The sequence below is a fragment of the Tachyglossus aculeatus genome, chromosome X1 (genome assembly GCF_015852505.1).
Source record: "Tachyglossus aculeatus isolate mTacAcu1 chromosome X1, mTacAcu1.pri, whole genome shotgun sequence".
In the NCBI taxonomy this organism is placed as follows: Eukaryota; Metazoa; Chordata; class Mammalia; order Monotremata; family Tachyglossidae; genus Tachyglossus; species Tachyglossus aculeatus.
Genome location: NC_052101.1, coordinates 6,767,463 through 6,777,653, shown reverse-complemented (window position 1 = coordinate 6,777,653; position 10,191 = coordinate 6,767,463).

Here is a 10,191-nt window from a genome sequence, read left to right as displayed (position 1 = left end):
TACAGTGCTCTGCACATAGTAAGCACCCAATCAATACGATCAGTTGATTGAGCCAAGAAAGCTGTAGGCCATTCCTCAAATCTGTCAAATTGGTGTTTTAAAATGTGTTTAATCTCTAAGGGAAACATCACCTCAAGATGCATCTCTTCATTGCAAAATAATGAAAAACCACCAAAAATTCTTCCTGCCTAATCCCAGGTTATGTTAGGTCATTATGTGGTAGTTATTTCATGGAATAATTTCATTTGGGTTTTTTTTTAATCATCTATGTAATTACCATTTTAAATAGATATAAAATCCGTCACCTATTTTAATTAACTTTGAGTGAGCAAAGGTAATTTCAGAAATATGACCATTTAAGGATTTTGCAGTTTAAAAACTATTCCCTAAAGTCAGTTTTAGTACTCCTTCCTATTTTATTACTTCTTCATTGAATAAAGCTATACTGTGGCTTCAAACTTCCCTGTAAGGAATAATAAAAAACAAAATGATATTGCTCATCTTGACAAAATCGGTTGTGTATGGACTTAATTTATAGTAATTACATACATCCGCTAAAAAAATCCATTTGTAGGCTTATGACAAGGAGCTGGTATATTTTACAGCTATTATCCTATTTCCATTTTTATCGGGCTTATGAAAAAATACGAAAGGCACCTTTATTATCAGGGTCAGATTCATGGAACGTGAGCTGGAAAAGGCGGTCGTAAAGTTTATTTGTTCTAATCTGAAATTATGGAATTCTGTTCATGTATGGCCACGTGAAAGATTAAGCATCCAGGATTTTCACTAAGATTACGCTTTTTATATCGTAACCCATCCTTTACTGACTACCTCTCCGGGTTTGATTGCTCAGGTATTTCCTGGCTTATCTCATTTCCTTCCTTGGTATAAACAAGGATTTTCTTAAATATGATCTGTAAGTCAAATAATTAACTCCCAAAATGCTGATAAATTCACCCCGCCCCACAGTACCTATGTAAATATTATTTTACTCTACTGTTTAACCATAATCTAGTTTAATGTCTGTTTCCCTTGAGAAGCAGCATAGTCTAGTGGATAGAACACGAGCCTGGGCATCAGATGGCCCTGGGTACCAATTCCGGCTCTTCCACTTGCCTGTTGTGTGACCATGGGACGTCACTTCATTTCTCTGTGCCTCAGTTACCTCACCTCATCTGTAAAATGGGGATTAAGACTGTGAACCCTATGTGGGACAGGGACTACATCCAACCTGATTATCTCACATCTACCTCAGCGCTTAGAACCGTGCTTGACTCATAGTAAGGGCTTAACAAATATGATCATTATTATTAAATGTAGGCTCCTTGTGGGCATGCATCACACCTACCAATTCTGTTGTGTTTAGTAAAATGCCACGCAACACAATGAGTGCTCAGCGTAGACCACTGATCGGTTAATCAATGGCCACATATGCTTTAGTAAATGTTCTATGTAACGACAGTATTTGAATGGAATTAATGAAAAAAAAGATCCATATACGTGCCATGAAATAGTGCACTTACTGCCTCGTTGGAATTAATAGAATACTTTGAAATAGTTTCTCAGTTGAGAACTAATGTCTTATTAACGAGCAGCTTCGCAACCCGAGAACACTATTAAAACCAGACTGAGGAATGATTTAAGTGACAGAAAATATATCATGCCACAGGTAATTGTGAATATCCATCAGTAAGTAGCTTGCATAAATACCGGCTTCGGTATTAGCCTGTGAGAGGAGCTTTTCAAGGAAGAAGAGGATCAGCGGCATTCTCTCCTAAGATCGAGTGTAATCAGTTTATCAGTGTTATTTAGTGAGTTCTTACTGGGTACAAAGCACTGTGCTAAGAGCTTGGGAAAGTACACTAGAATTACTAGACACATCTCAGTCCTCAAAGAACTTACAATCTAGAAGGCAGAAAGGCAAAGATGTCGCTTGCTAAGCTCAAAAGTAAAATCAATGATGGCTTATAAATCATCATCATCAATCGTATTTATTGAGTGCTTACTATGTGCAGAGCACTGTACTAAGCGCTTGGGAAGTACAAATTGGCAACATATAAATATTCAGTTTCATTTTACAATGATGTTTGCTTGGAATTAGAATTAAAATTCTTGCCTTTGCCAGAGGTCTGATTCACTTAGCTGAGGCGATGAAGCGTTGAAGAAATGGCATGTCTTCCTGGATGTGGACTTTGAAAGCGCAGTCATCTGTGTACAGTAATTCTTGACTCAATCAATCAATCAGTCGATCAGTGGCATTTTTTAAGTGCTTACTTTTTGCAGAGCACTGTACTAAGCATTCGGGAGAGTACAATAGAACAGAGTCGGTAGACATGTTCCCTGCCCATAATGAACTTATGGTCTAGCAGGGGTACGGTCCAAAGGGTTTTGAATGACTGTTTCCAGGACTTTTGATGATGCCTGAAGTCTGTTGAGATGAAAGAGTTTCCCAGAGATGTCAAGGTATCTTCTAACACTTCCAACTAGGTCTCTTTTTGCATCTTCCAGAAGGGCTACGTAGAGCAAGTTGAATTAGACCATCTCCACTCCACATCCTTGCTTTCCTTTCTAACATGAGAATATAATAATAATAATGATGGCATTTATTAAGCGCTTACTATGTGCAAAGCACCGTTCTAAGCGCTGGGAAGGTTACAAGGTGATCAGGTTGTCCCACGGGGGGCTCACAGTCTTCATCCCCATTTTACAGATGAGGGAACTGAGGCCCAGAGAAGTGAAGTGAATTGCCCAAAGTCACACAGCTGACAATTGGAAGAACCAGGATTTGAACCCATGACCTCTGACTCCAAAGCCCGGGCTCTTTCCACTGAGCCATGCTGCTTCTCTACACACCCAAGTGAGAAGCAGTCTGGACTAGAAGAAAGAGCCCAGGCCTTGGAGTCAGAGGACTGAGGTTAAAATGTTAGCTCTACCAGAAGCAGCATGGCTTAGTGGAAAGAGCACGGATTTAGGAGTCAGAGGTCGTACGTTCTAATCCCGGCTCCGCCACTTGTCAGCTGTGTGACATGGGGCAAGTCGCTTAACCTCTCGGTGCCTCAGTTCCCTCATCTGTAAAATGGGGATTAACACTGTGAGCCCCACATGGGACAATCTAATTACCCTGCATCTACCCCAGAGCTTAGAACAGTGCTCAGCACGTAGTAAGCACTTAAAAAATGCCAACATTATTATGTACCTGCTATGTGACTCTGGGCAAGTCGCTTCACTTTTCTGTGCCTCAGTTCCCTCATCTGCAAAATGGGATTCAGTACATTTTCTCCTTCCTATTTTGACCGGGAGTCCCATGTGGGACTTGATTACCTTGTATCTACCCCAGTTCTTGGTCCATAGTAGTACTGAACAAGTAATAACAATAATGGCATTTATTAAGCGCTTACTGTGTACAAAGTACTGTTCTAAGTGCTGGGGAGGTTACAAGGTGATAGGTTGTCCCACATGGGGCTCACAGTCTTAATCCCCATTTTCCAGATGAGGTAACTGAGGCCCAGAGAAGTGAAGTGACTTGCCCAAAGTCACACAGATGACAAGTGGTGGAGCCGGGATTTGAATCCATGACCTCTGACCCCAAGGGCTGTGCTCTTTCCACTGAGCCGTGTTGCTTCTCACAATAATAATAATAATAATTGTCATTATTATTATTATGTGGTGAGGATAGGTATAAATCACCCCCTAGGTATTAAATCCCCTCTTAGGGTCACATCTGGATGTTTGGTTTTGTTCTAGTATGTTTGGTTTTGTTCTCTGTCTCCCCCTTTTAGACTGTGAGCCCACTGTTGGGTAGGGACTGTCTCTATATGTTGCCAATTTGTACTTCCCAAGCGCTTAGTACAGTGCTCTGCACATAGTAAGCGCTCAGTAAATACGATTGATGATGATGATGATATGGGTCGGATACCACTTGACGGCATAAGACAAATGTTAAATAGGGCTTCTACATTTCTACAATGCTGGGGTAGTCATATGGCATTTGGAAACCTTAGACTTTATCTGTTTCTATTAACTGAGATCTTACTCTTCTGTTCTGACTCTCCCCTGACAACCAAAGCCTAAAGATACATCTTTTTCCATGTCTCTACTGTCCGACTATGATAAATTGAGAGTTGAATGTACATCAAAGAAACTGAGACCCTCACTCATGTTAAAGTCTCAGTTAGATGTGGAGTAATACACAGTGAATGCATGGGGGATATTTCACAAAGGTTAACTATATCATTTTGGCAGTGAATTAACCTTTAGAAAGCAGTCTCTGCTCCTCTTTTATTCTCCCTAGTACATCCATATGAAGTTTTATATTATGGGAAATGTTTCTCACTAGGGGATACCAACTACATGGAATATTAACTTTTCAATTAGTGGTAAAATTTCTAAGTTGTCTCTCTATAGTGACAATAATGCTGGAGAGAAATATTTCCAGTTCATTTGGAAGTGAGGCAAAATGTTTTGCCTTTTTAAAATCACATTATATTCATATGTGAAGTGTAACTTTATCCAATAAAATAGTTTTATCTGTGTCTCCATTCAGAAAGAATATTTCTTTTTCAGTCAGTGTGGGTCTTGGACATTCTAGAAATATTTATCTCTACGTAGGTATAGCTGCCTTTTTGGTTTTCAGAGTTGACATTACTGATGGAGAAAGAGCTTCTCATTCAGGTTATGTGTGAGTGTATGTGTGTGTGTTTGTGTAACTATGCTCACTTCTTGTTGTGTTGATTGGCTGTGAGTCTTTAAATTAAGGGTCACAAATCATTGTGTTCCTGTGCTCTACCAAAGATTCATTCTTTTGATGGAGAAAGAATCAAAATGTGATCCCTCCATCCCCATCTGGCCAACTACATTTTGATAGAGTAAGCTAGGGAGTTTGATAAACTTTTTAGGACAGCCAACTTATTTTACTATTTTCCAAAGCCTCATGTCTCCAGTTGGTGTCCTAGGCTTTTGTTTGCTCTTCAACGAAAGGTTGAAGAGGTTTCTAGGTTGTTCCCGAGCAATGCTTGCTTTGAACGTACATTCATTCAATCATTCAGTCGTATTTATTGAGGGCTTATTATGTGCAAAGCGCTGTTTTAGTGCTTAGCCCTCAGAATTAAATACAATGAAAATCATGTTCATTAAGCTCTACTCTGTCCTGAAAAATAGACTGTGATTCTGGGAGCACATGGTTACCCATGTTTTGCTGCAATCAGAAGTCCACTTGTCAATCCCAGGACTAGAGCCCTGCTCTGAGAATTAATTCAATCAGTCATTCAGTTCAATCATATTTATTGAGCGCTTACTGCATGCAGAGCACTGTCCTAAGCGCTTGGGAAAGTACAACCCAGTAATAAAATCACATGCTGGGTTTTCTATTCAGTCATGCCTGTGGCTGACTAACATGGGCAAAGACCACAGACACGCTTTTTAATGTGCTGCATCCTTGACTCCTTCTCGTTCACTGCATTCTGTGTCTTTGTTAGTGTCTTTGAAATCTTGAATCTTATAGGAAAAAGAGTTCATAGGGGCTGTTATACCATCAGATCTGGGAGTTTGGCGTTCTTCATGACTCTAACTGCAGTGGTGACTTCATTAAGTATCGGAACGAAATCTGTTTAGCCCATCATCCTCAATAGTGGAAACTCCTTGAATATAAACTCCTGGAGGGCAGAGATCTTGTCTTCCACTTCTTTCCTCTCCCAAGGGCTTAGTACATAGTAGCCACTCTACCAATGCCATCGAGAATGATGGAAGGTAACATTAAAGAGATTCTAACTTGTATCTACCCCCGTGTTTAGTACAGTACTTGGCAGATAGTGAGCGCTTATCAAATATTATTATTATGATGATTATTGGGGAAGCAGTGTGGCTTAATGGAAAGAGCAGGGGCTTTGGAGTCAGAGGTCATGGGTTCAAATCCCGGCTCTGCCTCTTGTCAGCTGTGTGACTTTGGGCAAATAAATGTTGCCAACTTGTACTTCCCAAGTGTTTAGTACAGTGCTAGGCACACAGTAAGCTCTCAATAAATACGATTGAATGAATGAATGAACTTAACTTCTCTGGGCCTCAGTTACCTCATCTGTAAAATGGGGATTAAAACTGTGAGCCCCCCGTGGGACAACCTGATCACCTTGTAACCTCTCCAGCTCTTAGGACAGTGCTTGCACATAGTAAGTGCTTAATAAATGCCATTATTATTATTATTATCAAAGTGCTGTCATCATCTATCTGTGATTTTAGTAATACCGTGGTGTGTTTAGCTTTATATCTATAAATCGATATGTAGATATAAATGTTGACCTGGCTCAAATAAAACTGCATCTTTTAAACCTTGCATTCTACCACGGGTTAATATGCTTCTTAGGTTTTGTATTCTGTATTGTACTCAAAATGTACTCTATCTTGAAGGGCATGATAAAAACCCCTTAAGTCGAAGAGAAGAGCATCGTTCTTTAAACAAATCTAGAAGCACTGGTTGAAATACATATGAAGAAATAGGATTCTTTTGCTTAGGAATAATTCTATTATATTTCTCTATCCCATTAAGGAATAGCAGTACTATGCTACGTAAAGATATAAAATATAGTCTGGGTGATGTAGGCCTTTTTGGAATTAAAAAAAAAAACAGATAGATATGAATTTTATATTAACTACAGACTGAGAAATAATGTTGTTTTGTAAAACTATAGTATTTAGTAGCACTATTCAGTTGATATAGTGAGTAATTAACACAAGTGAAACTAATGGTTTGTTTCTAAAAAGAACATTAGGAAGGAATGGAGGATTGCAAATTTACGAAAGTTTTAACCCATATACTGTTTCTTGATAAATACAATTAAATAGGCAGCATGGTAACAGGGATTTTTTTTTTTAATATGCTTTCGTAAGTGTTAAACATTGGGGCAGATTGATTGGTCCATGTCTGAAGATCCCACAGAGTTATTGCTTCACGGCTCTGAATAAGTCTCAGATTTTTTATTTTTTCAGGTTCTGCAGTTACGTACAAAAGAAGCAGTCAATGGTCCCAAATTTATAGAAAGTTAAATGAAGGAAAGTGAAATCCTTCAACTATTAAAAGGGAGAGATGCATTTTCATATTGCTTCAGGCTCAGGGACAATGTCTAATCTTGTCTTATGCTGTCGAGTCGTCTCTGACCCATAGTGACTCCACGGGTGTATCTCTCCCAGAACGCCCCACCTCTACCTGCCATCGTTCTGGTGGTGTATCCCGTACAATTTTCTTGGTAAAAATTCAGAAGTGGTTTACTATTGCCTTCTTCCACTCAGTAAACCTGAGTCTCCACCCTCGACTCTCCCAAGACGCTGCTGCCCAGCACAGGTGAGTTTTGACTTGTAGCAGATTACCTTCCACTCGCTTGCCACTGGCCAAGCTAGGGATGGAATGGACAGGCCTCCGCTTGACTTTCCCTCCCGTAGCCGAGAATGGTAAAGTACTGGAAACTCTCCAGGTGCCGTCCTGAGAGGGTTCAGGGACCATACCTTCTCTCAACGGTAATAATAATAATAATAATAATGATGACATTTATTAAGCGCTTACTATGTGCAAAGCACTGTTCTAAGCACTGGGAAGGTTACAAGGTGATCAGGGTGTCCCACGGGGCGCTCTGCAACCTTTCCAGTTCATGTGAATTCCCCAGATCCTGATAATAATAATAAAAAAATAATGTTGGCATTTGTTAAGTGCTTACTGTGTGCGAAGCACTGTTCTAAGCACTGGGGTGAATACAGAGTGATCGGGTTGTCCCACGTGGGGCCCACAGTCTTAATCCCCTTTTGGCAGATGAGGCAACTGAGGCACAGAGAAGTGAAGTGACTTGCCCAAAGACACACAGCCAACAAGTGGCGGAGTCAGGATTAGAACCCGTGACCTCTGACTCCCAAGCTTGGGCTCTTTCCACTTTCTAGACTGTGAGCCCACTGTTGGGTAGGGACTGTCTCTATATGTTGCCAACTTGTACTTCCCAAGCGTTTAGTACAATGCTCTGCACAGAGTAAACGCTCAATAAATACGATTGATTGATTGGTTTCCACTGAGCCACACTGTTTCTCGCTGATGGCAACAACTGCTAAAGAATTAAGTCCTGGGATGCTCCCCATTGTATCCTGAATATGTCTCTTCTGGGAAGTGACAATCAAAGGCTTTCATAGAAACTTGATGTGCAAAGCGGAGAAAGGAACAATCATCCAACTTGCTAAAATGACAGAAAGGAAAAAAAAAACGACCAACAGAATGGTGGAGTAAGGAAAGGCATATCACTTGGGGTGAAGTTTTGGTTATTTCCATATGCATCTATCTTCTTCCTTTGTATTTCCACCTATAGTTCTTTGTTCATCTCAGGTGCCAAACTTTGATTTTTCAGCGTGGGAGTGACCGGTGAGATTGCCAAACTCAGAAGAGCTGTTGCCTAGTGCAAAGAACCCAGGAACGGGAGTCAGATCAATCGTATATATCATCATCATCATCATCATCAATCGTATTTATTGAGCGCTTACTATGTGCAGAGCACTGTATTAAGCGCTTGGGAAGTACAAATTGGCAACATATAGAGACATATCAAGCGCTTACTATTTGCGTACTAAGCCCTTGGGACATACAATGAAACAGAATTACCAGGCACGTTCCCTGCCCATGACGAGTTTACAGTCTAGAGGGGGAGACAGATTCCTACAAATAAATAATCCCTCCAACTTCTCATTCCTGCTAAAATCCCCACCTTCCCCACAAAAACTGGGCACTTAAAGAAGTTGTCCTTTGAGCTCAAAGAATAGTAAACCAACCCTGACTGAAAATGCAGGATCCAGATTTCCTTCAGAACAATAACCCTGGTAGTGCAACTGCAGTACAGCATAGATTTAAGCAACAGAACCATAAGGAAGCAACCCGGTCTAACTGAAATCAATTTTCTTGGAAAACAGAATGTTAAATTTATTCCAGGAGTTTTTCTTTTCTAAAAATGTTCCAGAAATTCATTTAACCAAAGATTACAGAATTCTTGGAAGATCAGTGTCAGGTAAAATTATTTGTCTTACCGGTTATAATTCTTTTCTACTCAGTAAGTGATGTTGTTTTCTGGAATAGGGGCTTGGAAATTCTGAATCCTGTCTAAATGATGTTGCTCTTAAACAGATATTTTGCATCTCATCTTAGAAGACTGCAATAAAAGCATCTCTAGGTTGATAAATAATTAAGTAGAATTTAGACATTGAAGCATCTTAAGCCATGTACATCTGCTAACTCTATTGTACTCACCCAAGTGCTTCATACGGAATGAGCACTCAATAAATGGGATTTTTTAATGGTCTTTGTTAAGTGTTTACTACGTGCCAGGCACTGTACTATGCTCTGGGGTAGATCGAAGTTAAACAGATTGTACAGAGTCCGTGTCCTACAGGGGCTCACAGTCTTATTTCCATTTACAGATGAGGTAACTGAGACACAGAGAATTTAAGTGACTTGCCCAGGTTCACACAACAGGTACGTGGTGGAGCTGGGATTAGAATCCAGGTCCTCTGATTCCCAGGCCCATGCTCTACCATGCCACGCTGCTTCCAGGATTGACTGGAAGGATCGATTGATTTCAAAATAATTGAGTTGCTATATTGATTAGCCAGAAAAACTGTGAAACCCATGCAGGACAGGGACCGTAATTAACCCACTTTTTTTAAAATAGCATTTATTAAGTGCTTACTATGTGCAAAGCGCGGTTCTAAGCACTGGGGAGGTTACAAGATGAACAGGTTGTCCCACATGGGGCTCACAGTCTTAATCCCCATTTTGCAGATGAGGTAACTGAGGCACAGAGAAGTTAAGTGACTTGCCCAAAGTTACACAGTTAAGTGGAGGACTCGGGATTTGAACCCATGACCTCTGACTCCAAAGCACTTCCCACTGAGCCACGCTGCTTCTCCAGAGTTAGAAGTTCACTTCTAGAGTTTAGAGTTCACTTCTTAGAAGAGAGTTTGACACATAGTAAGCATGCAACAAATATCATAAAAAAAAGTTTTACCAAGTATCACACTTCAAATCCTTCTTCTGACTGAAATGTTGCACACTGGGCCCATTTTCAATAATGATTAAAAGAATAGTAATAACCAGACTTTCGTGATAAGCATATTCATTTCTGTTACTCTCCTCTTTCATGTCATTTTGTTTCCCACAAAATGAATTACAGTTGA